We start from the raw sequence: 26,599 nt of genomic DNA on the forward strand, positions 1-26,599 counted from the left end.
GTATTGATACATGAGAAGCCTGGAGGAAATCAGAAAGCCTTTACATACCAGCTATGTCACTACAGTTCAGAAGTTACTATATAACCAACTCTTCCTAACTGTCATTCTTTCACCCTGCGAATCAGTACTAATAAATGACAAGAGCAGGACTGACTAACTTCCATCTTTTATCAAAGGGTAATGGATGTGGTGCCTCACGTGTCACTTTGATGTTATTTTTCATCAAAAAAGTAAATTATGTAAAATCCTGTAAATGCCCTTCTTACTTCAGGGGTTTTTATGCCTGAAAAGGTTGAAGATCCTGATGTCTTGAGAGCCCTTGCAAGTGAATTAAGATATTTGTTTCCATACTGACAACCTCCAATCATATTTTACATAATTTTCCAGGACAGGGAAGAGTCCTTATCTTCTTTCCAGTCCCCACTGCAGCTTGTACCTAGATACTCACTGCACACCCACAAAAGCACAAAACAGGAGCCCAGTTTTGTGAGACTAGCTAGGAAAAAACCCTCAAGAATTCTTGAATTCCTGTTTTTTAAGCTGGGTCTTGCAGAAAACCACGTAGAACACACCAAAAATACAGACGTAGCTGTAAAATAGAAATGTTTCTATAAACTTAATATTTCTCTGAAATTATCACCCTGAAATATTCCATCAATAACACTCTGCTTTCCAACACATGGCAAACAGACATATTGAAAATATATACTGCGTACATGAACTTAAACATATGAAGAGTAAGAAAAAAGGAGCAGAAGAAAAGTGACAGGTTGGACCAGACGATACTTGAGGTCCCTTCCAACCTGGTAGTCTATGATTCATTCAGCTGCAGTGAGTGATGGGTGATAGAGCAAGGAGCCAAACACCCAGTTCTGCTACGCTTGTTCTACTAGATAAAACATACAATATGAAAACCCTTTATTTTCATCAGCTTTTATGGCCTTACAAAAGGTTTAAACTCCAATAATGTCTTGTTCCTTCATCATTTGTGGTCCATATCCTAGGAGTCACAGAAGTAGTTCAGTGAAGCAGCCAAGAGGACACCCCCAAGAACCTCACTGGCTGCTATAGTCTCATGTTTATCGACAGCTCTTTGACAAATTCAATATACCCTTGTCTTTTCTGATTATATTTACACATTTCTTTACTGCTTTTAATGCAATTCAAATGGGCTTCTTGGTATTTTGGCTTTTGGTCGGTCAGAGGATGAGACATGCCATGGGCTTGGCCCAGCCACAGCACAGTTTGAAACTTTGAAGCAGAATGTCAAAAATATGACTTTACAGGGAAAAAGAATCAGTTCTGGGGTGGGATATAAGCAACTAAGCACCAAGTAAACACCCTCCTGCCTTTTCTGAGAAACTATGAAAACAAGAGGAGAAAACAAATGCTGGAAAAAGCACGCAGAAAAACAGGATGCCTAATTCTTCCCTTACACCACCGTGTTTAGGCTCAGGTCAGCCTTCAATGGCAGTACACGATGATGGAACAAGTTGACCTTCTCTGGCATAGACATGATTTCTCAAGCAAATTAACCTTTTTCTCACCTACAGACAGAACAACAAAAACAAAACAAACAACCCATAAATCAACCAGTAAACCTGTTATTTTAGAAAAGACAGAGTAGTGAAGTAAATTCTTCCAATATGCCCTTACATCATTCATACAGACAGAAAAACAATTACAAAGCAAATCAGATCCTTTCTTTAATTGATTGCACTCAGAAGTTCTTTCCTCAAGAAGAAAAGTTGCCAAAGAAAAAAAGAATAATCAACCAGTATTTCAATTCTGGGCACCAGTGAAAACACAAATGCCTCCAGACTGCTATTTTATTCCAGCAGTTTCTACGTGAAAAATATTAAAACAGTCTGTGTTATTCCGTTCCAAAAATGAAGCTTCTAGATATGGCCTCAGATTATCACAAACACATAGGAGCTCACTGAAAACACAGCCTGTAGTTTTGAAGAGGTTTTTATGTGTGTTTAGTTTGGGGGTCTTTTTGTTGTCCTGTTTGTTTGGGGGTTTTTTAAGGTTTTCTTTTTAGCAGAAAAGAGGAAGACACCTGCAAAATGCAGTTTGCCTCCCCTTGCCAACAAGAAAGTCTCAAGCAGCACCAGAGCTCAAGAGTGCAGGTAGGAAATCCAATGTGGGCTTTGGAAAGAAGAGTTAGAGGAAAGCAGTGGGTTTAAAAAAAGAAAAATCAAAACTCTCCTGTCATGTCCATGATGGACCTCAGCTGTGCCCTAGTACATGACATTGAACTTCAGCTGGAACTGGGGAGATTCTACTGCACAGCACTGACAGCTCTGAAACTCAGGTAGACATAGGCTAACCAAAACAAAACCGAATTAGAGCCATGTGAACCTAGTTTTTCCAAAAAGCAGTCAACCCATGCTGCTGCTAATTGTTGCCCTTGTTCAGTTTTGGAATCTTGTATTAATTCGAAGTTTTTGCCCTTAAACGTCTGTTTAGCAAGTTCAAGTCAAGCTTGCAGCACAGTTTTCTTCACTAAACAGCTGTCAATCACCATCTCAGCACCTCAGTTCAAACACCATTGAAATATCCTCTCATACACCCCGACAAAAAAGGTTATGATGCATGCTTGGACCTACACAGCACTGCTCTCAGCTCCTTCCTGCAGGTTTTCCTGTAAGAAACCCTGGTCCCTAATACATACAATCTGTCACCCCACCTACACTATGCTGTACTGGGATGCCATGAGGATTGATCATCCTGATTTCAGCATGTATAACATTTGTGATGCCACCGTTGCCACCTCGCAGACTGCTGCAGATCGGCAATGTAATGACATTGGGAAAGGAGGAAAACAGGTTGAAGTCAGATTTATTCATCACTTGAGTTTACCCAAGTGTAAACAGAAGTTATAGCAAACTTGCATCCCTAATTAAGAGTACTTCTTTGGCAAAAAGACTGGTGTTGTCTTCCTCTTCTTGCTTCAGAGGCTGGGGAGATAGAGATCCAGTCCCCAGAAAAGTAACTGCTGAGGAAAAATCAGCTCTTTCTTCTTGGCCCTTTGCTACAATTCAAATTAAAATTTCTTATCAGGATCTGTCCAGTCTCTTCCCATAATTTGCTCCAGAACTTGTTTTCATTTACTGTGCCATCTTTTTTCCAGGTGCAGCTTCTGTCCCCTTGTCTCGCATGCAGCCTTTCCAATTCTCTCAGACTCTGCCTTGAATTGCTTGCTCTTATCTTCTAATTAAAGAGCTGCAGGGATCTGGATTGAAATCCTATTGAATTACCTGACACAAAGAGGTCTAATGGAAAGTACAGCTAAAACCAGAAGTATTTTTACTGTGTCAAGTACATGATTTCAGATCACAGGATACTTTAGCCAAGTTGAATGTTGAACTAATGACTAAACAAATACCCAGGCAAAAGCCACCAGAGAGTGCTAATCCTTCTACTGGAGAAACTTTATCATGTTGAGGTTAGGTTACAGCCATGGCAGAGATACCATATAAATTTTTTTTAATTATATTCCACTAGATGATTATCCATTAAGTGAAAGAGGTATCTTTTGCACTAAAAGCTTTAGTACTCAATATAATTAATGATGAATTAAAGCTGGCCATGTAAATAAGCAAGATGTGGGTTGGTCTGATTCTGCACTTTACTGAAAAATGTGGCAGATTAAGCAATTCAAACACACTACAGAAATATTTATTGTGAGAACCAGCATTTACAATTAGAGGTTTCTCCCCCTCCAAACAAATACTTTTTTGTGAAGAATACTTTTTCAATTTGAACTGAAAGCATGTATTTTGATTGCAATTTTTCAGAGAGATTAAATGCCAAATAGAGAAAAGGTTTATGTTGTTTTCATTTAACAGAGGAAATCTCTGCTGTTCTTTTTGCCTGTTACCATTCTGGGGAAAAATGCAGTGGGTGGAAGATAGGAAAAGTAATGAAGGTAAAGACATGTTTTCATGTTGCACGTTATAAAAAATTAAATACTCAGATACATCATTTACCGTGCTTGAAAGTGTTTCTTGAAAGCACTTGGCATTTCAATTTTATTTTCAAAAATGTGTACTCAGAAATTTGGTAAACAAATGAAAGTAAATATGCAGAGATGAAAAGTAACATTATATAAAAAAGCAAATCTTGAGATATGACACTGGTGAGGTCACTCAAGGTCAGTGTTTATTAGATGATTTAATTACATATGATAACAAGGACCAGGTAAAGATATGGAAGAACAAGACAAATATGTTCAGAACGTTTCAATATTGATCCTGTTTTATATGCATTGGTAGTTGATTTTATGGGGTTATAAAGAAGTAGAGTTAATGGAAGTAGCCATTGGGAGTTTTCAGAAAATAGTTTTTCAGGTCTGCAAGTCCAGAGCTCATCTGAAGCCTGTTTCAAGACCTTTGTGTTGATTGGCATGTAGATTTTATGCTCCTCAATCCAAGTAGGTTCCTTCTTAAGGAAACTCATGGAAGTGCCAGAACTGCAGTATTTGTGTTGAGACCATGTCCCAGTGTTTTTGGTAAGCACTGCCATTCCCTCCACCACCATGGGTGCTTGTTGTGCTGCTGCTCACCTGCTCCAGGCTCAGCACCACAGATGTGGTGGACCAGCAGCGACTAACCTGCTAAAAACCACTGTCCTCTCCTGCCAGCCCCCTGATGTCCGGTAGGAAAACAGACCTAAAAATGCCATGTTACTGCTGCTGGGGCAGAGCTGTCTTTGCAGTGCACCTGAAGCACCTCCTCCATGGCCGAGTGCATAGCCACCCACTGAAAGACCTTGGGCCCAAGGAAGTCAGGTAGCAGCTAGTCTCATCCCACCAGCTGCTGTTCCTGCTCGCAGCACATACTACTACCTTTCTTCTTATGGACATAAGATACTCTTCATTGCTTACATCACTGCCCATTTCTAATCAGTTTTCTTCTACTGCTGCTGTGACTTTTTCTAGGTGGTCCTTCTCTTTGATCCTGATGACAAGTTCTCCATCATTCTGTGCCTGCTGCAGCCCTGAGTGACCTCAGCACTATCCAATGTAGGCAGATTTGTTATGGACGTTGCCATGGGTAGGCTGGCTCTCTTCATCACTCAAAGACATTTCTTAGTCTTCTGCAGAGTGATTTCAGCAGATAGCTGTGACCGATTGCTTAGTCACTCAATATTAGGAAGGTGATTAAATGATCAGCTGAGACCATGTCAGAGTGAAAAGCTAAAATTTGGAGAGGTGGAAATGCTGTAAGGAACATTTGTGGATATTGTGAAAAAATTATCTCTTTACTGTTCCCAGTCCCATAGTGGATAATGGCTGCAAGTATTATTTTTATCATCTGAAGTATGTATGCAAAGATGACGGCTTTTTGTGAAGAGTAACTCTTGAACAAGACTTCTGTAACAGCAATGATGGCTGGTGATGCAAGTGTGGGGGAGAATCAGGGCCACAGTCTTTAAGGATTTCACTAGGGTTAATGTTCAACTAAAAGTTAGAGAACTAGATTAGATTTTAGCAGAGCAAAGTTGAAAGACTAAGAGCAGGGTGAAATTCAACATGATAAAGCTGGGGAGAGAAAGGACACGCAGGAAATAGAAAGTGTTCAAAGATAAATTAATGTATGCCCAAGGGTTATGCATACCACCTCGCAGTAATTGCACAGGGAATGTTCAAGTTGTTTTTTCTATTTTTTTTTTTTCAAAGCCAGTGCGAAGGAACATAGAAATGTAAAAGTAATCAACAGTGGGGAAAAAAGGCTGACATGAGTTATAAAACATCAAATGCAGAGCAGGATTGGAACAATTGCATAATGAAGTTGAAAGCATAAAAAGCGATAAGAAAAGCAAAGGCAGCGAGTGAAAGGAAACTTTACAGAGAGGTAAAATAAAATTAAAACTTTTCAGGTACAGTGCAGAAAGAAGAGGCTGGAAAAGCAGTCCACAGGTCTTCCAGAGGTAGGGCAAGATATTAACCACATAAGGGACCATGTTAAAAGACTGAAGTATTGCTTTATGATTTGTAAAGTAACTAATATTTAAATCTTCTCACAGAAGACATCATGGAAGAAATAAGTCCCAATGTGTTTTCAGCACTGCTGTTAATTAATGTCCTAAGGAACCTTCCAGGCAACATTATGATGGCTTCTGGGCAAACATCTGCAACAAGCTGACCTGGTCCTGAGGACAAGGTGACACTCAAACATGACCCTTTTCCAAGAGGTCTTCCAACATGAGGCAGTCACAACCATCCAGCAGGCACACACGGGCCTGCCAGGGTCAAGACTTCCTAAGTCCTTTCCTCAGAGTCCTAACATGAAACAGGTTCCAAAGCAACAGCCTTCAGGAAGGGCAAAGGAATACTGACAGCTTTCACAGAAAGAAGCTGCATTTAGACTGCCTTGCCAACTCACAACCCCAACTGGAAGGAAGAGAGTTTGCATTTCACTCTGAAGTCACCAAGTTCCTCCCTGACATAAGACTTTCAAATTCATGGATTAATGCACATGACCTTACAGGTCAGGTAGACATTTCCTGTGTCCCAAGGGACACCATGCATGCAATAAGGTGCACGACAGATGTTGGCCATATTTTCCTCCTTGGGCCTTCCCACGGCAGAGTTCTTCACTCCCAGAGTCCAGATGGAGCTTACCAAGAACACAGGTAAGCTTGCACACGTTACCCACAACCTAGCAAAAGGGCATCCCTGCTACTGCCCCACATCAAAGTAACCTTCATCACCTGGTATCTACCATCAGCTGCACCCCAGCAACATTAGGGTTAGGAGCATCTTACTGTGCTTTCTTATAATAACAGCTTATATTCCTTAGTTGAACAGCATTTTCAGCACTGCAGAGCTTGAAGGACACGTTCTCCCTGAATTTAAGATGCTGTTTCAACCTTTTCTTTCATTCACGTAATCTCTTCTATTAAAATAACACTTTACTGGAATAAATTCACAAGAAACAGTGACTGAGTCATGGAGACAAAAACACTGACAACAAATATTCAGAAGCCAACCAGGGATCAAGGTTTTCAGCCAGCCTCCCTCCACAGATCAACCTTGCTGCCCAAGTCTAAAGCAAGTATTACTGGGTTTATGCTCTTATTTAGTAAAGGCATCGACAGGAAATGGAAAGCAGAAATAGAACAGAAGTTGTAGATTTGGTTTACTGTGCTTATTATTTGACTTACAGGTAGCAGTCAGGCTCTTTTGCCTATATATACAATACATTCTCCCCTCTTGCGTAAAGACACAAGGGGTAATATAAACATTGAAAATTCATGGTTTACATTCTATATGTCAAACTAACATGATAGCCTCAAATCCTATTTAAACACTCACCAAGACAATTCTCTGAAGATCCCCCATCCCTTCCTGTCTGCAGCCTACCCAGTGCTCAGCATTATTTGCAGGGGTGGATGCTGAGCTAGTTTCAGCAGTCACTCTCAAGTACAGTGTCTGTTCCATGGTTTTCCCGACGCAGGAGCAGGACACTGAACTCAGCATTTGTGTTTATCAAGTTGCCTCAGATGTACTTCGAGCCTCAAGGTCATTTAAAAAACTAGAGAAACATCCTTGTGTTGGTATCTTGGCTTTACAGGTACTTCAATGACTAAGGAGAGCCATAAAGAAGTTTTTCAGATGCGTTTTTGCCATATGAATCTTTCTTTGAAGTTGTAAAAAACCAGCAGGACTTCTACCTCAATGGATTCTAAAAACAAGTGGAACTACCTGGTCCGAGAGCTCTGTATCTTCCTTTCTGCTGCCACTAGAGGGAGAAACCTATTCCTGGGATCTCATGGTTTCTAGGCTGTTTCTGGAACAGGGTGAGAATTATTTCTGTAACGTGAAAACCGTTTGTCTCTTTGCAATAAGCACAGATAGCGCAAGCGGAGAGCCTCTAAAAACTAAGTGGGTTAAACATTTTTCCCCCACCCTCAAATAACTCCAATTACAAACCTCAAACCTTGTGAATTTAAACACTGCTGCAATTGTTCTTCTTTGCTGGTAATACAAATCCTTCTACTGTGTTTACTCCCATTACATCCAGGGCAGAGGAGGCCAAACAGGAAGGAGAATACTGGGTTTCTATCAATACAGGAACAAAGGGTGTTTTCTAGCAGCTAAAACAAAATTCTGATTGAAAAAACAGATTTTTCTATTAGGTGTAAGGAAGACTGGGAATTCATTCTGGACTAAAAAAATGAAATAAAATAAATCCTGAAGTAGCATTTGAATAAACTAAAAATTCTATCATTCTGGATGTGCAAACTTCCCCCTTTTCTTATGATAATTCAACTGAAAGATATATTGATGGGTACTTATATCACTATATTTTAACACTTCAACTAATTGTGATTGCTTTTGATAAAATTTATAGTATTGACAAGGTCATTCCATTGATACAGCAAATGCCTTTGCAAAATGTTTTCAAACATGGGTGCAAAAAACTTTACCAGTGAAATCCACCCTCCCTGCCTAAGCATGAAATGTCTCAGCATCAGACATGCTGAGTAACTACCGAAATAGGCTTTCACCAGCGAGCAACCAGACCTGGCTTCGTGACACATGACAGTCCTAGAGGGGAAAAAGGCCATTTTCTCTGACAGCAAGGCAGTTTGCAGCCTCAAAGCTTGACCACATTCTTTCTGGGGTACTCATTGTTCTTTTGCTCTCCAAAAAGGAGCAGCAACACCAACCCTTAAGGTCGTGAAGAATGAATCATTGCAAAGCTTAGACTTAACTGAACAGCGAGTACAAATAATACCATATTCTTAGAGAAAAACTTACCCCCAAATCATTCCTTCCTATCATTTAAAGGGCCTTTTAACTAACCACAGAATAATTTTATTTGGAAAGGGTTTCTGAAGGCTCTCTGGTTGAATCCCCTGTTGAAAACAGGGCCAACCTCAAAGGCGGAGTCCCTTGCATTCGAACTTTGAGCACTGACTTCTGCAATGCAAGAACACACTGGTGACACATGGTCAGCATTTCTGCCAGGACCCCAAGGTCTTTGCCTGCAAAGCTACTTTTCAGCGACTATCCAGACTGTATAGATGCATGGAGTTACTCCAAACCAGGTGCAGGACTTTGTATTGTCTATGATGGCCTTCATGAGGGTTGTCATCTCACTTTTCCAGCCTGCCAAGACTGTGTTGGAGGGCAGTCTTGTCCTTTGATTTATTGACTACTTCCTCCAGTTTGGTGTCACCCCCTCAGCCATCTCATGTCTACGGAGCCTTAGGTCCTTCAGGTATGGCGCAAGGCTCAGAAAACAGGTTAAACCCACACAGACAGGAAAACCTTCTCCTGGTTCCTCTGTCCCAGCCTCCTGCTGCATTGGCCAGCGTTAGCAGCTAATCCTTTCTGTGTCTAATTTGTTTCATCCTGAAGAAATTTAAGTCTCTTGCCTACAACGTTGACTGAAGACCATCAGTCACCATTTGCTCTATAATCAGACTGTCCAATACCTCAGACATTATTATCTTAGATATTGTTCATCATCACACTCAGCCTAAGCTCTGTCTCTTCTCATCATGCACTAAACCTGGAAACCCTTCTTATTCCAATTGTCATATAAACAAAATAATAATAAAGTGTGAAATGAGCAAACCAGCTGAAGGCTTCCACCTGCAGAGGCTAGTACTGAGGCATGGAGAGGAGAAACAAATCCTCCCGCATCAGCCACACACCTGGTGAGCCAAAGCATCAGGAAAAGCAAGGTTTTCTTTTCCTGGTGCTTTACTTGATGCTTTTTCAGATCAGCTGCAACACCTCAGCTCGCTGAATGGGAGGTTACTTTAGCACTGTTTCTGTAAAAGAGGCTGGAAGCAAATTGTTATTAAAAGTTCTAACTCCATCATGTCTACAACATTTTCTTGTCGTGAAGATGACAGATTTTGGGATCTAAGAACTGCAGCTATATTTATTTGATCCAAGTGATTTTCTCCTCCTGTGATGATTTCATATCAGGAAGCTTAAGACAAATCACAGATTCTTTTTTGCCCTTTTGTGTGCATGTGTCTATATACTTGCACACATATATATATAAAACAAAACATTCTACAGTAAGTTTCCCTTTCTGAAAGGGTTTCTACGAGCCTTAGCAGAGTAGCAGCATATGTAGTATGTATGTCACTCAAACATTCCCTTTAACTGCAAAGTTTGTGTTAAATCTGTGCTGAAAGAGCTCTACAATGTATATTTCATATAACCCTGAATTACAGGTTAGGCTACACTTTAAGTATGAAATATGAAGTGAGATCATAATAGCTAAATCACTGCATCTGTTGTCATTCCAACACTAACCCAGGTTGGCAGAGCTCGTGCTCAGTGATGTCACCATTTGTACCTTGTTGCAGTTGTGAGCAGAGCCCAGTCTGCATAAATTACCTTTGATCGATGGTGAGTGTTACCATTTTTTATTCTTACCTTGGAGCACACTTTGAATTATCAGTTGCTTTTTAGCGTTAAAAAATGCACATGGGCGAGTTAAATGGCAGGTTAAAATATACTGCGGTGACAAACTGCAGAAGCATGGTCAATGTGCTGGAAGCCAAAGGGACTGGAGACAACAAACACCCCTCGCAACCAGCAGCGCTTTGATAATGTCCAAAAAGTGCTATCAAATTTACAGGTTGGAAAAACTATCAAAACCAGCCCTGAAATAGCAAGGACAACTGTAGGATAGATTTCACCGTCCTTCTACACGTTAAACACTGTCCCATTTTGCATCAGCTCCCACTGAAATAAATAACTCAAGAACTATGCAACATAAATAACAGCAGCATGGTTAGGAAAAAAAATTCATCTCTCCATCTTCTAAAAATAGCATCCTTTTGGCTAAAGTTGTTCCTTTATGTCTTTCCTTGAGAAAGCAAGGGTGAACAGAATACTGATCAGGAATCACTAGCAGAGGCTGCCTCAGGAGCATCATTAAGAGACACGTTTCTCCCACAGCCTCCTCTTTTTCTGACCAAGAAAAAAGTATTTTCCATCTCCTTTTTCTTAAGGTTGGAGTAGTGACTGTCTACCCCTGAGCCTCTTCATCCATTCAGGTCTCAGCTTTCCCTACCCAAGACGTGCCTCTGCTTGGTGCACCTCAGGGCTGGAAGGCTGACCAAGCTTCTGAGCTCCCACCCAAAATTCAGCGCAGCCCCAACACTTGCACTGGTCTTATAGGAAGCTGCCAATAGGGTCTACAGACACATATGGAAGGGGAGCTGCATCTAACTGGTCTTCAACAGTCCTTCACTGGGTCATCTCTTAACTCTGCATGATTAATATACATTCACAAATGCAGTGGTTGCATCCTGACCAGGTTTAAGCTGAGAACAACATTTAAAGTAATTTTTCATTTTTGTATTTTTTAATATGCAAACTGATTTTAAAGGCAGTTGGAGGGGGACGTCACCAGCCTCTTCTGTGGGCTGAAGCCATCGATATCTGAAATGCTGTTGGGACTTCACCCAGAGGCTGAAAGGAGAGGGAGAGTTTCCTTTTCCATACAACACCCCCAGCTCCTGCGAAGGGAGAGCTTAGGCAGCCAGCACACCTTATTGTCCCACACAACAATGTTTTCCAAATTCCCCAAAATGGAGGAGAAAAAATGTCTGCTTTGGTGGTGCTTGAGCTACATGGGCTATTAGTGAAGGGAGTAACAGGAGTCAAATGCTGTGCTAAGCATTCGCTTATAGCCAAATAAATGGACAAAAGGTCAAATCAAAGACCATCCACATTCGAGGTTTATTTCAGGACCCCTTCTTCTATCACTACTAGGGGAGCCACAGCCCTTTCAGAAACAAGCTGTTCCTGCTATTGCTGGCTTTGGACAAAAAGCATACTGCTGCTAACCTCTTACATAAAGTGAGCAGACAAACAGCTGAATTGCTGACCCCTAATGGCCTTTTCCCTAGGATTTGTGGGTTTGCACAAAGAAGCCAACATTTTACATGCAGCCCTCGATGGAGTTTGGAATTGTGCAGAAACACTGCTTGGAGTGCACGCTCTTAACCCAATTGTTTGTGTACAATGTTCCTCCTCTCTGATGCCAAACACTGTAGGTCCCTGGGTTATTTTTTTGTTGTTTGTGTTTTTTTAAGCTGCTTGGCCATACACAACTTTGAAACCCTGTATATACCTCCATTGCCATTAACATCGTGATGTAAGTGCAAGCCTGCGGTCAAGGGCATTCCTCTTTGTTACAGTCCATCCTCTTTCTTTGCAGCTGAGCACTCAGAGATCAGTAGATACAAGGTTCAGGATTATTAAACACTCCTTGGATACAAACATGCGAGTTTTCTGGGACTGAGTGCAAGGAGCAGGCAGCAATATGCATCAGGTTTACTTTATTAGGGGGAAATATTTAGCAGAGGCAGCTGACTCAGACCGAGTCTTGACTAAACAATTCCCTTCATCCTTACTTGCAGATTGATTTAACAGATTTTGATAGACTTCTGTCAGCTGGCAACAGATACAAAACGTCCGTAAGGAATTACTATTTCCCTTTGAGTGGAGAACCACGGGCAGACCTCAGGCACCAGGGTGCCAACCTGCAGTAAAGCATCACCATTCTGTTAAACCACAGGCTATGCTGACTTACCCTGCTCAGCAAATCCCAGCGCCTCCAGCAGCCTGCCCCCATCATATCCATTAAAAGTACTCAGACACAGCAGTAAAAGCATGCACTGCAGCAGAGTATTTCAAGGACCACACACTGCCTGTTACCAATGCACTGGATGTTTTCAAGCCTCCCCAAGTACTCAAGCCTCGCACCTCAGAGGATGAGAAAGTACAAGCGATCCAACAGCCCGACTGGTGTATTTACAAAAGCAAAGGATGAAAGCACGAAACACTACAATACTCGAATTCAACAATAACAAAACAGCATTCAGGCATAACAGCCAGCACAAAAATCACCATTGTACATTTCGTTTCCAGTCAGTTGAGCTCTGAGCTGCTAAAGACTACAGTATATACTATTCCATACTCTTCAGCTATACTGAATCCTACCTTCGTATTTTTTGTTTTAATTCAAAAGACATAATTGTTGTGAACAAAGTATTACCTGAAATAACACTTCAAATGCAAATTAAAGCCTCTGTAAAATTATTGTAATGCAAGAGTACCATGGTTTATTAACAGCAGATTTGCAAGGTTAATTTTCAATTAGCTATTTCTTATTAGTTTCCTAGCTGTCTTGCTATTATTAAATTTAAAGAGGAAGATACTTTCAATATGTCCAGCTTCTGTGGCATTATTACTGATAATTATTCCTATTTTCCAATTTGTGTTACTCTCGTGTCTTGCAAAATTTGTAATTAATGAGCAAATAATTATAGCAGCACTTACTAGGGCTGCTTTAGTTAAGGCTGTGTCAGCTTTTGTATTAGGATCCCCATTTTTCAAGGGTTTATAACTCAAGCATAAAAATTCACTCTAGACAGAGCCCTGTCATAACAGCTGTCTGCTGAGCATGATTTTTTTTTGCTTTTAAATGTTTCTAAGCAGCATTATTGGTTCCTTTTTTCAAGTTATGGACATTAAAAAGAAAAATCTCAAACTTCCAAGGACATTAAGTTCACAGTTCTCCATTTTTTATGCTCCAATGTCTCTTAAGTGAAGGCATTTTATTTTAAAGTGAAGGTGTTCACCTTTAAAAATACAAAATAAGATGCCTCAGCATCTCCAAAGACCAGAACCAGGTTTTTAATGCCTGGTGGTCATTAGCTTTACAAAATAGACCCAGAAGAGAGCTTGACATTCAGGGTTGTTTATGTTGATCCCACCCAGTTAAGCATTCATGCACATACTCAATTAAGGCACATGAGTGGCCCTTAGGAGTCAACAGGCCTGTCTACACTCTCAGAGATGCACATGTATTCACTGCCCTGATTGAGCAAAACAAAGCATTGCTTTTGACACAAGTTTTAGGCTGTCCCTATTCACTGCAAACTGTTGTACACATGCTGGGGAAAACTGAGCATCACAGGGTTCAGTTCTTCAGGATGCTGAGGACACAGCATTCCTTAAACCTATAGGGCTTAAAAGGCTCAGCACCTTCTTAACAACATGCTCAGCATCATGCAGTGTCCTGTCTGGTGCCAGTATAAAACTTATCACAGAACTGTTGTTTCTCTTTCAGCTGGAAGAGGAAGCCCGAAGGTGAAAAAGGGAAAGGGAAAAGCAGTGCGTTCTGAAACACAAAGTTTGCTATATGCCCCACACGCTTTGCCACAAACAATAATGACAGCTCTAGAGCAAGAAAATCTATCAAAATTCAGGCACTACAGGAGAGCTCATCACAACAGCTTTCTCTAAACATCCTACATAGCTGGTCACCCAGAAAACACTGAGTGCACCCCTTCATTACTGCCTGGCCTTCGGTATGCCTTGTCCTGCAAAGATTTTTGGAACAGTCATCTAGCTCCTGGGAAGCCACCCTTGGAACTGTTTGACTGCAATATTGAGTTTAATTAAAGCAAGACCTCTGCAATTCAGCAAACAAGGAACAGCATCAAGTCAGCATATCAATAAGCTCATTTTAGGTAAAGTTTGGAAGAGCAAGGTGAACAAGACACTTTCAGCAGCAAAAACACACGCAAAAAAAGCCTCCAAATATTACTTGGAAACACAGAGAGGAGACCTACTTGCATCAGTCACAGCAATCCACATCATGGAACACAAGGTTTGTCCTCTTGAATATCCAGGCAAGTTATCCCTTAAGCCTCCTCATCAAGAAAAAAGCTGTAGGCTCTGTGCACCTCTTGTTTATTTTCCCTTGACTTCCATCAGCTGAGGCTATTCCCACCCCTGTTTGGTGCAATTACCTTCTCATGTTTGAGTTAATTTCTACAGAGGGCAACTCCTTTCTTAACCTATTAGTCAATTCAGATCCATGGCACTTGAGCCTTTTACCACAATGACTAAGAGGGTGCAAACATACCTTCCTACTGGTGCCATCCTCATGACATACTTTCCTAGTCCATTAGCAAATCCACCAATAACCTCGCCATGTTACAGGAATGCTGAGATATTTATTCCTGCAAAGCATATATAGAATCATAGAGTTGTTTATGTTGGAAAAGACCTTTAAGATTGAGTCCAATGGTTAACCCAGCACAGCTAACTCCACCACTAAACCATGTCCCTAAGTGTCATGTCTACATGTCTTTTAAATACCTCCAGGGATGGGGACTCCACCGCTTCCCTGGGAGCCTGCTCCAGTGCTTGACAACCCTTCCAGTGAAGAAATGTTTTCTAATATCCAATCTAACCCCCCCCAGTGGAACTTGTTGCCCTTCACTGGACCTGCTCCAGCACCTCAATGTCTTTCTTGGAGCAAGAGGCCCAAAACTGAACATAGTATTCAAGGTGCAGCTTCACCAGTGCACCAGTACAGGGAAGTGATCGCTCCCCTAGTCCTGCTAGCCACTCTATTGCTGACACATAGCCTTGCCTAGCTACAGCCAATGTTAATCTATAACAAACCCTAGACATATAAACCAACTGTCTATCTTCCAGCTAAATATTTTCTATTGATGACCTTGTGTCATGAGCTTGCCCAGTTAAAATTAGCTTGCTAAATCTAGTCAGAGGAATATATATGTGCTGATACCCCACAGTTGCTGATGGCCTCACATTTTGACTGTAACCATGGCACTGCTGGATTTATCATGGCTGCATGGCACAATGTATACCCCATTATTCTTTCCTGGCAGCTTTGTATAGCTTTTATTTAGCTGTAAAAATAATTTACATTTCTTAAGCATCTGACTTAAAGATAAAATAAAATTATGACATTGAGAGCTGGAGATTTCATGCGAATTTATTTGTAAATACAAACCACGTTTAGAATGCAAAATTACACAAATGTCTTCTACATATCACCCATCTCTCAGAGAAATTAATTCTTTACTTCTTTAAGAATCATGCCTTAACCTGTTATCTATAGCGGCAACATGAATGGAAACTCAGTAGAAAATCTGAAGTGAAATTTGGGTACCCTGGGTTTCTGAAGAGATCAATTACATGATGAGGAATTCTCTCCCTTCTGTTTCACTGACTTGAAGTTGTTCCAGGTCACCAGCCTGTGGCACTCTCCGTCAGCACCTCCTGGCCTGGGATGAAATGCTGCCTCCACTGAAGTCATTGACAAACTCTTGTTTGGCTTTACAGGGGCCATGATGTTCAGCTGTCATAAGTGATGCACAGGAAATGCAGTGACACCACGAGACCACCTCATAGTGCTCATGTATTCACATCACACACACACCCCTCAGGTCCAAAAGTTATGTTATTCGACTATTCCAGAATAATACCTCTGGGAAAACCCAGATACTTGTATCTAACTCCATTACAACAAAACATCATAAATCCAAGTGATTTTTATGGTCTTTCGGAATTTCAGAATGGTACAGAATGTATTTTTTAAAGTGGGATACAAGTGATGGGGGAGTTTCTGACTATAAAGCTACTTTGTGCAAATAATCTAACAGTAGCTATTTTGATTTCAAAGTGGTCATAGATTTTGAATACAAATATGGCTTCATAAAATTGCTTTTAAAACTTTTGACAGTTTCTTTTTGCTTTTCCATTTAGCCCCTTCTCAATCTTGCTTGTTTCAACATTGTCTCTTCTTACACAAGATCTCTGCTTTATATCTAGGGGGAGGGGGAAGAATAAAATCAGTGGTTGTTTTCTTGGCATTCCAATAACAAAATCCCTATGATTTCACAGCTTGATGAACAATTTCAGTTTAACATCCCTTCTACTTGGTGGAAGCAGCATCGAAACCGTCTCAGGAATCTCCATCCTTCCCATTCTTCTGTCACACTGAATTCTCCACTGGGTAGGTCCTATTCCCATGGCATGTGATGAAAAAAAAAAAAAATTATAAAAAAAGTGGAAAATTATTTCCTAAGAGAAAAAAAAAAAAAGACCAGCATAAAAACAATATCTGCCAATGCCCTGCTCTTTCTGTAGCTGTGCTTCCATGTTGAGGCTGAATACAACTCCTGAACTGAAAGTAACACAGAAAACTTCTCCTTTAGTCAGAAAGCAGTTCTGCAGCGCGTTGGCTTTGCCAAACCTGTGTAAATCCACACCACCCGAACTTTTGAGCTTCTGCTCATTATACTACGTGTGAAGGCATCCAACTGAGTTTTGCTGTCTCTCAAATCACTTCTACACGAAGTCAGCTATCATCTCAGACGTATTAAAATAGTTATTTCAGCATTTCATACTAACAGACATGCAATTTGTCTTTGCCTCTTGCCTGCCACACAGCGCTGCTTGGCTTTCGGTGCGTACAGCTGGGGTGAACATGACAAAACCCTGCCCGATTCACATTTCTCCTGCCTGCAGCTTGCTGCCAGCTTGAGGGAAACCCAGGCAGGGAAAGGCTGAGTATGGAGCACCTCAGGAGCCCTTTGAATTACAAAGATGACTTTTAATTATAGATTGCTGCACTCAGCAGCCAACAGGCTGGTCCGGACCCCACACCTCTAAGGACTTGGTAAGATGGAAAAACTCAAGCCCCCCCCATGACTGTTACCACATATGTTACTGCCGTAGGGGCATCCTTATTTGCTTCAATAAGAATGTCCCTTATTTACCTCAATACTGTAGCCAGTGACAGAGTTGGGAGCTCAAGGAACACTGGTTCAGGTAAATTTTTACTTTCAAATTGTAATAAATAATACATTTAATCGTAAATTAAATAGATGTTTTTAAATTGTTTTGTTGTTTAGGGTTTTTTAACATCATCTTCTGAGAAACTGCGCAGGGAAGCAACTCCAGGATTACAACAGAAAATATTCACTAAATGATTGTCTGGAATTTACCAGGCTATAAACTTTCTGTTGGTGCTTTTAACTATCCACAGAATTCCTTAGAAGAAACATAATCTTTGGTGAAGTCTCATGGAAGAACTCAAAACACAAGTAAAATGTCTATTCTAGTGTTTTAACACTGAGGATGTTATTAATTTTATACATTATCAGAAGAATGATACCTTTTGTAACCAATCATTGCTTTACCAGCATACTCAGAAGGTGTCCTGGTGTTATGGGCAGAATCCAGTCATATTCTCCAAGACCACACCTATCTTGATAATTGTAGGGTAGCAACATCTACTGTGAAGAGCAGGAGAGTGATGGCTATGGGTGTTCCGCTTTGCATCCTGTCTGGTACTGGACCAAACTTTCACCAGAACATCTGAAATATGGAGATGAAATGAAGAAATGAAAAAAGAAAAAGAAAAGTAAGGTGTACGAATGAGAAATGTCATAATTAAGAAGAGCCAAGTTAAATGGAGACAGGTTTAACAAATATAGAATAGGTTTACATCTCAGGAGGCAATAATACTTTTACAACCTCAGACAGGACCTGAGGCTCCAGTCGCGAGGAGTTTATGTGCTTCAGTCCCATTGCAAACAATTGGATTTAAGCACACGTTTAAGTGTGTGGCTGAGCAGTGATGGTTTGTGAGATCTCTATAAAAGCACAACCTTCTATTCTCCCAAACCATATGGGTTTGACTTCCCATATGGAGTGACAAAATAAAAATATATTCTAAAAATAGCTCTCAAAAAATGCACTGGCTGAAGGCTGCTTCCTGTGCTACAATTTGATTAGCCTTGTGTTTTATTTCTTCAGCAGCAATTTCAATTTATCTCTGATTTGGAGCATGAAAAGCGGCTTTTATAGTTGTAAGCAGAGGAGAAAAAGGCATCCGGGAAGCAAATATAGAGAGCTCTTCTGGCTTTATAGTAGCTTGCAGGATCAAGTAAAAAGATTTCAGAGCAGCAGAAAACAAAGTGATGCTGGGGGATGATCTGTCTTTGCAATCTGTATTTAAGTTGCCTGTCAGCCCCTCAGCAGAACATTACATATTCTGCGCAGCTCCAAAGTAACCTAAAGGAGCCAAAAATCGTCAGTGCAGAAATCCCCTCTGTGGAAGGGATCTCTGCCAGCATGGCTCCTGCCCTGCTCGGCACAGTAGCCACACGCGGCTCCCTGACAGCTCCTTCTGTCCACTGCGATGAGAGGAGCTGGAGGAGCCGCTCCCACAGCATCGCAGCGTTGATGGATGGTACTGAATGCAAACATTCCCATTTTGGCTCTGCTGGGAGGTGCCTCCTTGAAGGCAAAAAACTTCTTTTTTTTTTTTAAGAAAAATACACTGGAAATTTAAAATTTTAAATTCATTCCTTAAACTTCTGCTGGGTCAGGGAGCAAACCACCAACCAAGCACATGGGGATCTGCTGGTGGCAACTAAGACCTGAATCTGCTGGCACTGGAGGAGGGGAAGGAGGGAATCTACCTTCCTTCTATCAGGTTCTTACTTGAAGGTTCAAGAAGTGTCACAACTGGGCTGAACAGGAATTACTTTCCCCCCCTGCCTCATGACAGCTGGGGAATAGCACCACAGCACAAGCACATCAGCATCCCTCGACAGCAGATGGGTCTGGAGTAGATGAAGGGTTGATGATCCCAGCATGGGGTTTATGTGTGCTTGGTTTGAGACTGACACAACAAGGTGTCTCAGCAAGGATTCTTCCTTTGGGATCCACTACAAAGCTCTTGCAACTCCAGAAGCTGTCCATGGATGCTCGGGCTTTCCTGCTCCCTGGTTTATGTTGCTGCCTTAGACTGAAGACTGGGATCTAACACCCACCCCTGCTCCAGCGGCAACACGAGCACAGGCAGCTGACATTTATTTTTCTGGGCTACACAGGTCCATACCCATCCTTGTAGCCTCTGAGAATCCAATGTGAGGTAACTACTCCGGTTAGAGACGTACATTTATTACTTGTGCCTTTTGCAAAACAAGTAAACAGACAGATAGCAGATAGAAAAGTAACTAAAAACATTTGTGCTCAGCTTTCCAGGATAACAGAGTAAGTCATGTCCTGCTTTTACAGCGTTTCAGTTTTCCCACATCCTTGAGTTTGCTCGGGTTTATGCAAATAATAAGTGTGGATTTCCTGCAGGCCTCTAACACTGCTTTAGTAACACACACTCCGGGAGAGGTTTGCAGTCCCATTTCTGGGTTAATATTTGTCACTGAGTTGCAGAAGTGAAATACAACCGAGAAAAAATGTGCTTGCAAGGAAACTGCACCCCTCTTTTCAGCATGGGGCGACGGGGATAGCGAGCACTGGTGGGGTGGGATGGGAGAGGTATAGCAACTCCCAGCTCCAGTTCAGCCCAGAAGGAATGAACAACCAGTGAAGGACCAACTACTCTCCTGGCCATGTGCATTTGCCAGGTATCTGGAGTGAGATAAAGCAGACAAACCTCTGGTCAGGCTCTTGGTACATGTCTCCAACCCACAGTCCCAGCATCTCCAGCAGCTGAAAATAAAGAGGGTTTGGGGTTGTTTTTTGATGGGTTGTTTTTTCTTGTTTCTCTCCAGACTATTAAAGCTTTAGGAATTACTTTTTCAGTCTGAAAAAAAAGCTCTAGATTTACCCTTAAATGAGACATTTATAATATCTAAGAAACATTAAGACCCAAACAGGGAAAATAAAAGATATCTAGAGTAGGAAGAAGCTGAGCTGCAAAAGCTTTGGAAGAGAAAGGATTAGAGGCCAGCTTTTTTCTAAAGAATTTATATAGAGAAAAAAGCCCAAACCACTTTGGAAACAATTATTTACAAAGTTTAAAGTATTTGGCACCCTTTGGTTCTGTAAGATAAGGGGCAACAAATAACATCCATAGTCACTAGGAGTTAGCCCAATTACTTCTGTCAGCAAAACTAATTCTACAGAAAATACATTTCTTCCAGGAAGAATACTTTCCTTGCTTCAAATTCAGTTTTACATTGCTAATAAGTCTCTTAGCAGTAGATTATAAGTGCCTCTTAAGCCAGGAACAGGCAGATCGCCCTGAGCGCAGCCAGCAGTCTCTTCTCCGGAAGAAACGTGATTGAAGCCAAGGAGAATTTCGCCTGAGGAGGTTCACTGCAGGTGTTTGGTCCCGTGTCTGTACCCTGCACTGCTACAGAAACTGTTAATAATTATTACACACCGCCAGTCTTCAGAAACACAATCTAGAACTATTCTGACCTTTTAACCTCTCCTTACATCTAGAAATGAGAGGGTGTTTCAGAGCTACACGCCCAGAGAATAAAGAGTCCATCTGCATGACAACTTATACAAGGCCCATGAGCCTCAAAAATATGGCCAAAATGATCCAAAAACTTTCTGAAACATCCTAAGCCTGGCAACTGCTGGGCCGGGTAAATCCTTCAAGGGAATGTAAGTTCAGAAGGATTTAACTTCAGTAAAACAGTGATGGATGAGAGATAAAGACAATCAGAGGCAGCCCTCTCTGGCACTGGTGGGTCCCAAGAAGCGGATATGGAGACAAACAGAGAGCTAAAACTTTCTGACGCATCAGCAGAACAATCTGTAAAAACATTTACTGTCTCTTTGTGGATAAATACAACTATACCAGCTCTACTTGAAGGCAGGGAGAAGCCCCAGGCTGCCCCTGGCACCTCACCTGCATGGTGCAAAGGCAGCTTCCTTTCCAGACAGCGTATCAGGGCTGGGCTGGGAATTCACCACTCCAACACCAAGGAGCCTGTCAGTGCCCTCTCATTTGCTGGGAGGGGTGGAAAGAATAAAAAGTGATTTTAGAGCTCACAAGAATTACAGCTGGTAACGCCTGTATGGAACAATAAGCTGTTGTCAAGCGTTGCCTGCTCTGGAGCGCTTTGCACGGAAAAGCATCAGAAACAATGCGCCTCAGGAAGCTGCCGGAAAAAATAAAGGCAGCATCTTAATTCACCCAGAGAACTGCTCACTTGTGCAAAGAAAATATTTAGATTATGAAGAGAGAGGATCGGCTTCCAGCTTTGGATATTCCGGGCAACTCTCCGATTGATTTGTGCATAGGTACTTCACTGAAGAACAGAGATTTGAGGTGTCTATAGCCAGTCCACATATCAAAAAGCATCTGACAAAGTTAGAAATCTAAATCCTGCACCCAGAAAAGGGGCTAAATTCTTTACATCGAGTAATTCCATTTTAATTCCTCATGTTCTTCAATTTTTTGTTCCAAAGGCTTTGTGGCGATTTATGTCAAAGAGCTGAGTAAATATTTTCTTGCACTGTGTGGAAGATGATGTCAGGCAATGATGGAAGTGAAATACTGACTTTGCATAACTGTTTGTAACTCAGATAGAATTGACTCATTTTCTGAGATTATAGAAAATGCATTCTGTGATTATATATGACCCTGGAGGCCCCATGGAGGTGAGATTATGCATCTCACAATGTTATTTTACCAGGAAAAATATTGATTAAGTAAATAAAAAAATCTGCAGGATGTGACTTCATCGTGCACTATTGACATCTGCTTATGTGATTTAAAGGATGTTACTATGAATATCATAGCGGCTAATGTAAATGCTGAAGAAATCATAGGTCAATCATATAATAATAAATACTATCATAAGTTTCCCAAGGCCAGAAATGGCTGAAATGGTAATTGGAATTATTAATTTGCTCTTGAATTATGTGATACTAAAAACACTTAGGTTGCTGCTGCTTTCCTGGAACTGCTCCATTAAAACCAAGTAGATACACTCTCCAATCTTTCTTATTCCAAGAAATAATGTCACCTTTTCATAAGGATATTTTCCTTTCACCTAGGCACCCACCTCACCCTGTGTGCTGCATTAAGCTGCTTTAGAGGGGTGCATTGAGCTACACATATATGTGGTCCCTGTCGTTCTGGGTGCTGGTCTGAGGATGCAGCACTCCATCTGTGCCGTCTGTGTTAGATACCTCACAGTGAGGTAGAAAAAGAGCAGAAAAGCCTCATAACTGTACTGCAGGCATAAAGCAAGCATCTAAACTCGTCATCAGCTGCAAGCCACTTCTTCTCTTAAACACCAGGATAAAGTGCTCTCAGAATGCATTAATGCAATAGCAGATACATTAAGTGTGATGAAAGACTGGCCTAAACAATATGGTTTAAATTGACAAAACACCTGAAACTCATGGCACTATTTATGACGCCTCAGAATTACCCTGGACACAGGGAAGACACAAAGAAAATGTGGTTGCAGCTTTAGCGCAATTCATTTAGGAGTTATCTGGCAGCACCTTGTGCAGCAAAAATAATCACCCTGGCCAGCCTGGTGTTGCAGAGCAAATACTTCCTCCGGAGGCTGAGGGGGCTGACAGCCACTTTAAAGCACAAAGTGCCATTCTTCACCTGCTTTCCCCAGCTCAGTACATGCCTCCTGTGATGAAGGCTGCATGAGTTTGTCCCAGAGCGGTCTGAAAATCAGACGCTGCTGCATGAAAATATTATAAGTAGTAGGAATTGCTGGGTGATCACTGCATTACCTGGTGATTCCTGCCAACAGCTGTACATGGCAGGCTGCTAAATCGTATTTTTACAGGGATAAAAACAAACCAAACAAAAGCTAACACAATCTAATCCTGTAATGCTATCTGAATATTGTTGGGTTGTTTTCCTTTAATGCTTTTAACTCCTTACTGAGGGGAAGCTCATAGCTGAGCAGTCATGTTCTAGCTGCTGCCTAATGTTGAAACACTTCATACAAAGAAATCCAGATATGCCATGAGTATTTTAGCACAGTTATACAAAAGTCTAAAATTAGGTCATAAATTATATAATCTTGCAAGGAAACAACAAATTTAATGACTATGCCAAACCAGAGATAAAAGCTGAGGAAGGAAATAGCATCTTGCTCATTAAATATTAAGGATCAGATCCTTCAAACATTCTCCAGTGATGAACTCTGTGGGAGTTTGGCATCTGTATTTGCGTGTATTCTATAGAATATGCTTATACATCATATACAAGTGCTGAATGTGATTTATGGAGCACAAACACATAGTAAGTATATTTATAATGCATAAATACATTCCATCAAGAGCACAGAAGGTGATTAGTGACAGTTTCCTAAGAGGTTTAATCAGATATTTTGAGGGCTTATTTCCAGTGTTGCTCCAAAAAATGTTTTTCATTACAGGGCACTGAGAAAGAGCAGGTAGAGGCATCTCTGTTTCACACTTACAGCAGCAGATAGCAGATAGCAGATTTAGAGATCAGCTCTGTTCCTCCTCGGCAGGATTGAAGAACCCTGTAAAAGAAAAAAGATTACCAAGTTATAACAATAGATTTGAAAATTCCCTGCAACCTTTGAATCTCTCCCCTAATGCCACCGTGCCCTGGCTTTTCTTCTACCCTTACAAAAGACAAATCTGATTTGATCTATTTGAAATAATAATGCAGGGGTGAGGTCTTGTGCACATTCCCTTCAAAGTTTTAAGCAATTCCCCTGGGACTGGTGGCTGGTGCTAATGTTCTGAGTATGTTAATGAGAGGGAATAAGAGCCTCTGATGGAATAAGCCAGATAGCGCTCCCTTCCTTGCTGTCGTCAAAGCCTCTCTGATAACCATGTCCATTTTTGCAAAGATTTGAGTCATTTGTGGATTGACTACATAATCCTTGTGCTGAAGCCTGGAAAAACTGCTGTTGATGCCCTTGGCAAATTCTTATCCTAAAAAAGCATGAAAAAGAGTACCAAGTAATTTCAATTCCATAAAATATATTAAATGCAGCACACAGGTATGTAAATGGGAAACACCAGAACTGTAATTTACTCATTTAGAGCCTGATCTAAAGGCTATAAAAGTTAATTTGAAATCTTTTCATTGATTTTAATGGCCTTTAGATCAGGCCCACATTATTCACTGCATATCATGTTTGTTTCAGTGCAATAGTGTATTTATCCAAAATGTGAATTATGTGGATTATTACACATACAGATCCACTTCTTATTGTCCAAAGGCAAAGCCTGTGAAATTTATTGACTTTAGCAGCACACATAAAATCTAAAAATCAAAAGAAAGCCCCAAATAATGATAATATTTTTTAAAATGAGATAAAAAATGAGGAGGCCTCCTTTTCATTACGTACTAATACAATCTAAATGTGTTTTAAGCATCATGAAATCCAAATGGAATTTGTCACAATTCCTCATGTCTGACTGCAGCAGTTCAACAAAAAATTGCATGTAAGTGATTCAAAACCTCTTGAAGAAACAGCATTTTTTTCTAATTTGAGGAGAAGAAAAATAATGTTACAACCCAAGCTCAGCAAGGGATAACAGTATTACAGTTGCTGCACAGAGAATTTAGCCACTCATAATTCTAAATCCTTCCCAAACGCTTTATTGCTATAAGGTGGCTAATACCAGCCTCTACACAACAGGACTCCCATAGCATTAACCATGAGAGATAGGCTTCCAGAAAGAAACTATAGCAGAGTAATTGTAAATCTCTAATGATGCATAAAACCAAGCTGAATTGGTCCTGAATTCTCAGCATAAAAGAAATGAACCATCAGAAGAACCAATTCTGGTGGCAGTATAACATACCCCAGTGTGGAAACTGTTTATGGTGGTTGCTGCAGTGGAAATATTCCTACTAATATGCAAGCAATACAAATTCATTAAAAATGCCTGAATGCTGCAACTTCTTATGATACCATGTGTGACATTAAAAGCAAATCATTAGCCAAAAGAAAACCTCATCTGTATCAAAACAATTCACCATCTTTCTCAGTCATAGATAGTTTTCTATACAATAAATTCACTGGGTTCTGCATGTTTTTAAATCCATCTTGCAAGACTTTGGTGATGGTTTTGCTCACCGTGCCAGGCTGGGCTGTCTTGGAGCTGCACCCCACTAGGACTTCTCATCACCAGGGGCTCATCTGAAACCAGACTGACTATGTGGGATCAGCCTGAAGCCTCATCCCCACCCTGCTTCACTGAAGAGAAGCTGTGCTGGGACCTCCAGCAGTGACCTGGGACCTCCAGCAGTGACCTTCAAGGGTACAGAGCCATCATCACATATCAGCAGGACAGGGTTGTCCCAGCTTGTGTGCCAACATAAACCCAAACTCTCCTGTTTCTTTTGAGAGTTTAGTCAATTCCCTCCTGAAAGGCATCTGATAAAATATTTAAGTCCATAATTAATTATACTATTTAATTGATTAATTATGCATTCACAAACTTTAGCAATAAACTCCACCCATTCCAGACACCCCAATGCACAAATCTGGACCTTCATCCATTAATCCATCACTGTCCAGATGCAACTTCCTCCAGAAGCAGGTCAGATTCATTATATAAGAGACCAGAGATCACTTACTCGTATAGAAGAGAGGCACAGCACGTGCTGAGGTTCTGCACGTTTCCCTATACAGCCTCACCCAGAAGCTTCAGTGTGGTCATAAACACGATTTCTTGAGATGAGAAGACCGTCTTGTTTTCGCATCTAGAAGATCTCTGGCTTTGTTTTAGACATTGTCAAGAGGTATTGCATGGGATGATGCTTTTCTAGCACCAGGGCATCTGTCCACCGAGAACTAGATTGACAAGGCTGCAACGGTTGGGTTTGTTTTATCATTTCACAACTCTAAAAGCCAGACATCTGAAAGCTCAGATACATCATTGCACAGTGTCAAAATCGGCGAAGGCACAGATTTGAAATCTGCATACATGGACAAAAATAGGGTGTATCTGAAATTAATTAAAATTTCTAGTCACGACCTCAAG

The 26,599-nt window shown here is 41.0% G+C and overlaps 1 long non-coding RNA gene across 1 annotated transcript; it reads right to left on the reverse strand.

Moving 5' to 3' along the window:
• Window positions 1–15,791: 15,791 nt before the first annotated feature.
• LOC133265314 (uncharacterized) lies at window positions 15,792–25,690 on the reverse strand. The gene is made up of 2 exons (XR_009741920.1): window positions 21,495–25,690; window positions 15,792–18,199 (listed from the first exon to the last, which is right to left on the reverse strand). It is a non-coding gene; the product is annotated as an uncharacterized LOC133265314 (long non-coding RNA).
• Window positions 25,691–26,599: the final 909 nt, after the last annotated feature.

This window comes from Pezoporus flaviventris, unplaced genomic scaffold (assembly GCF_033815535.1).
Source record: "Pezoporus flaviventris isolate CSIRO_AGI_PZ_B2104156 unplaced genomic scaffold, CSIRO_AGI_Pfla_v1 ptg000005l, whole genome shotgun sequence".
NCBI classification, from domain to species: Eukaryota; Metazoa; Chordata; class Aves; order Psittaciformes; family Psittacidae; genus Pezoporus; species Pezoporus flaviventris.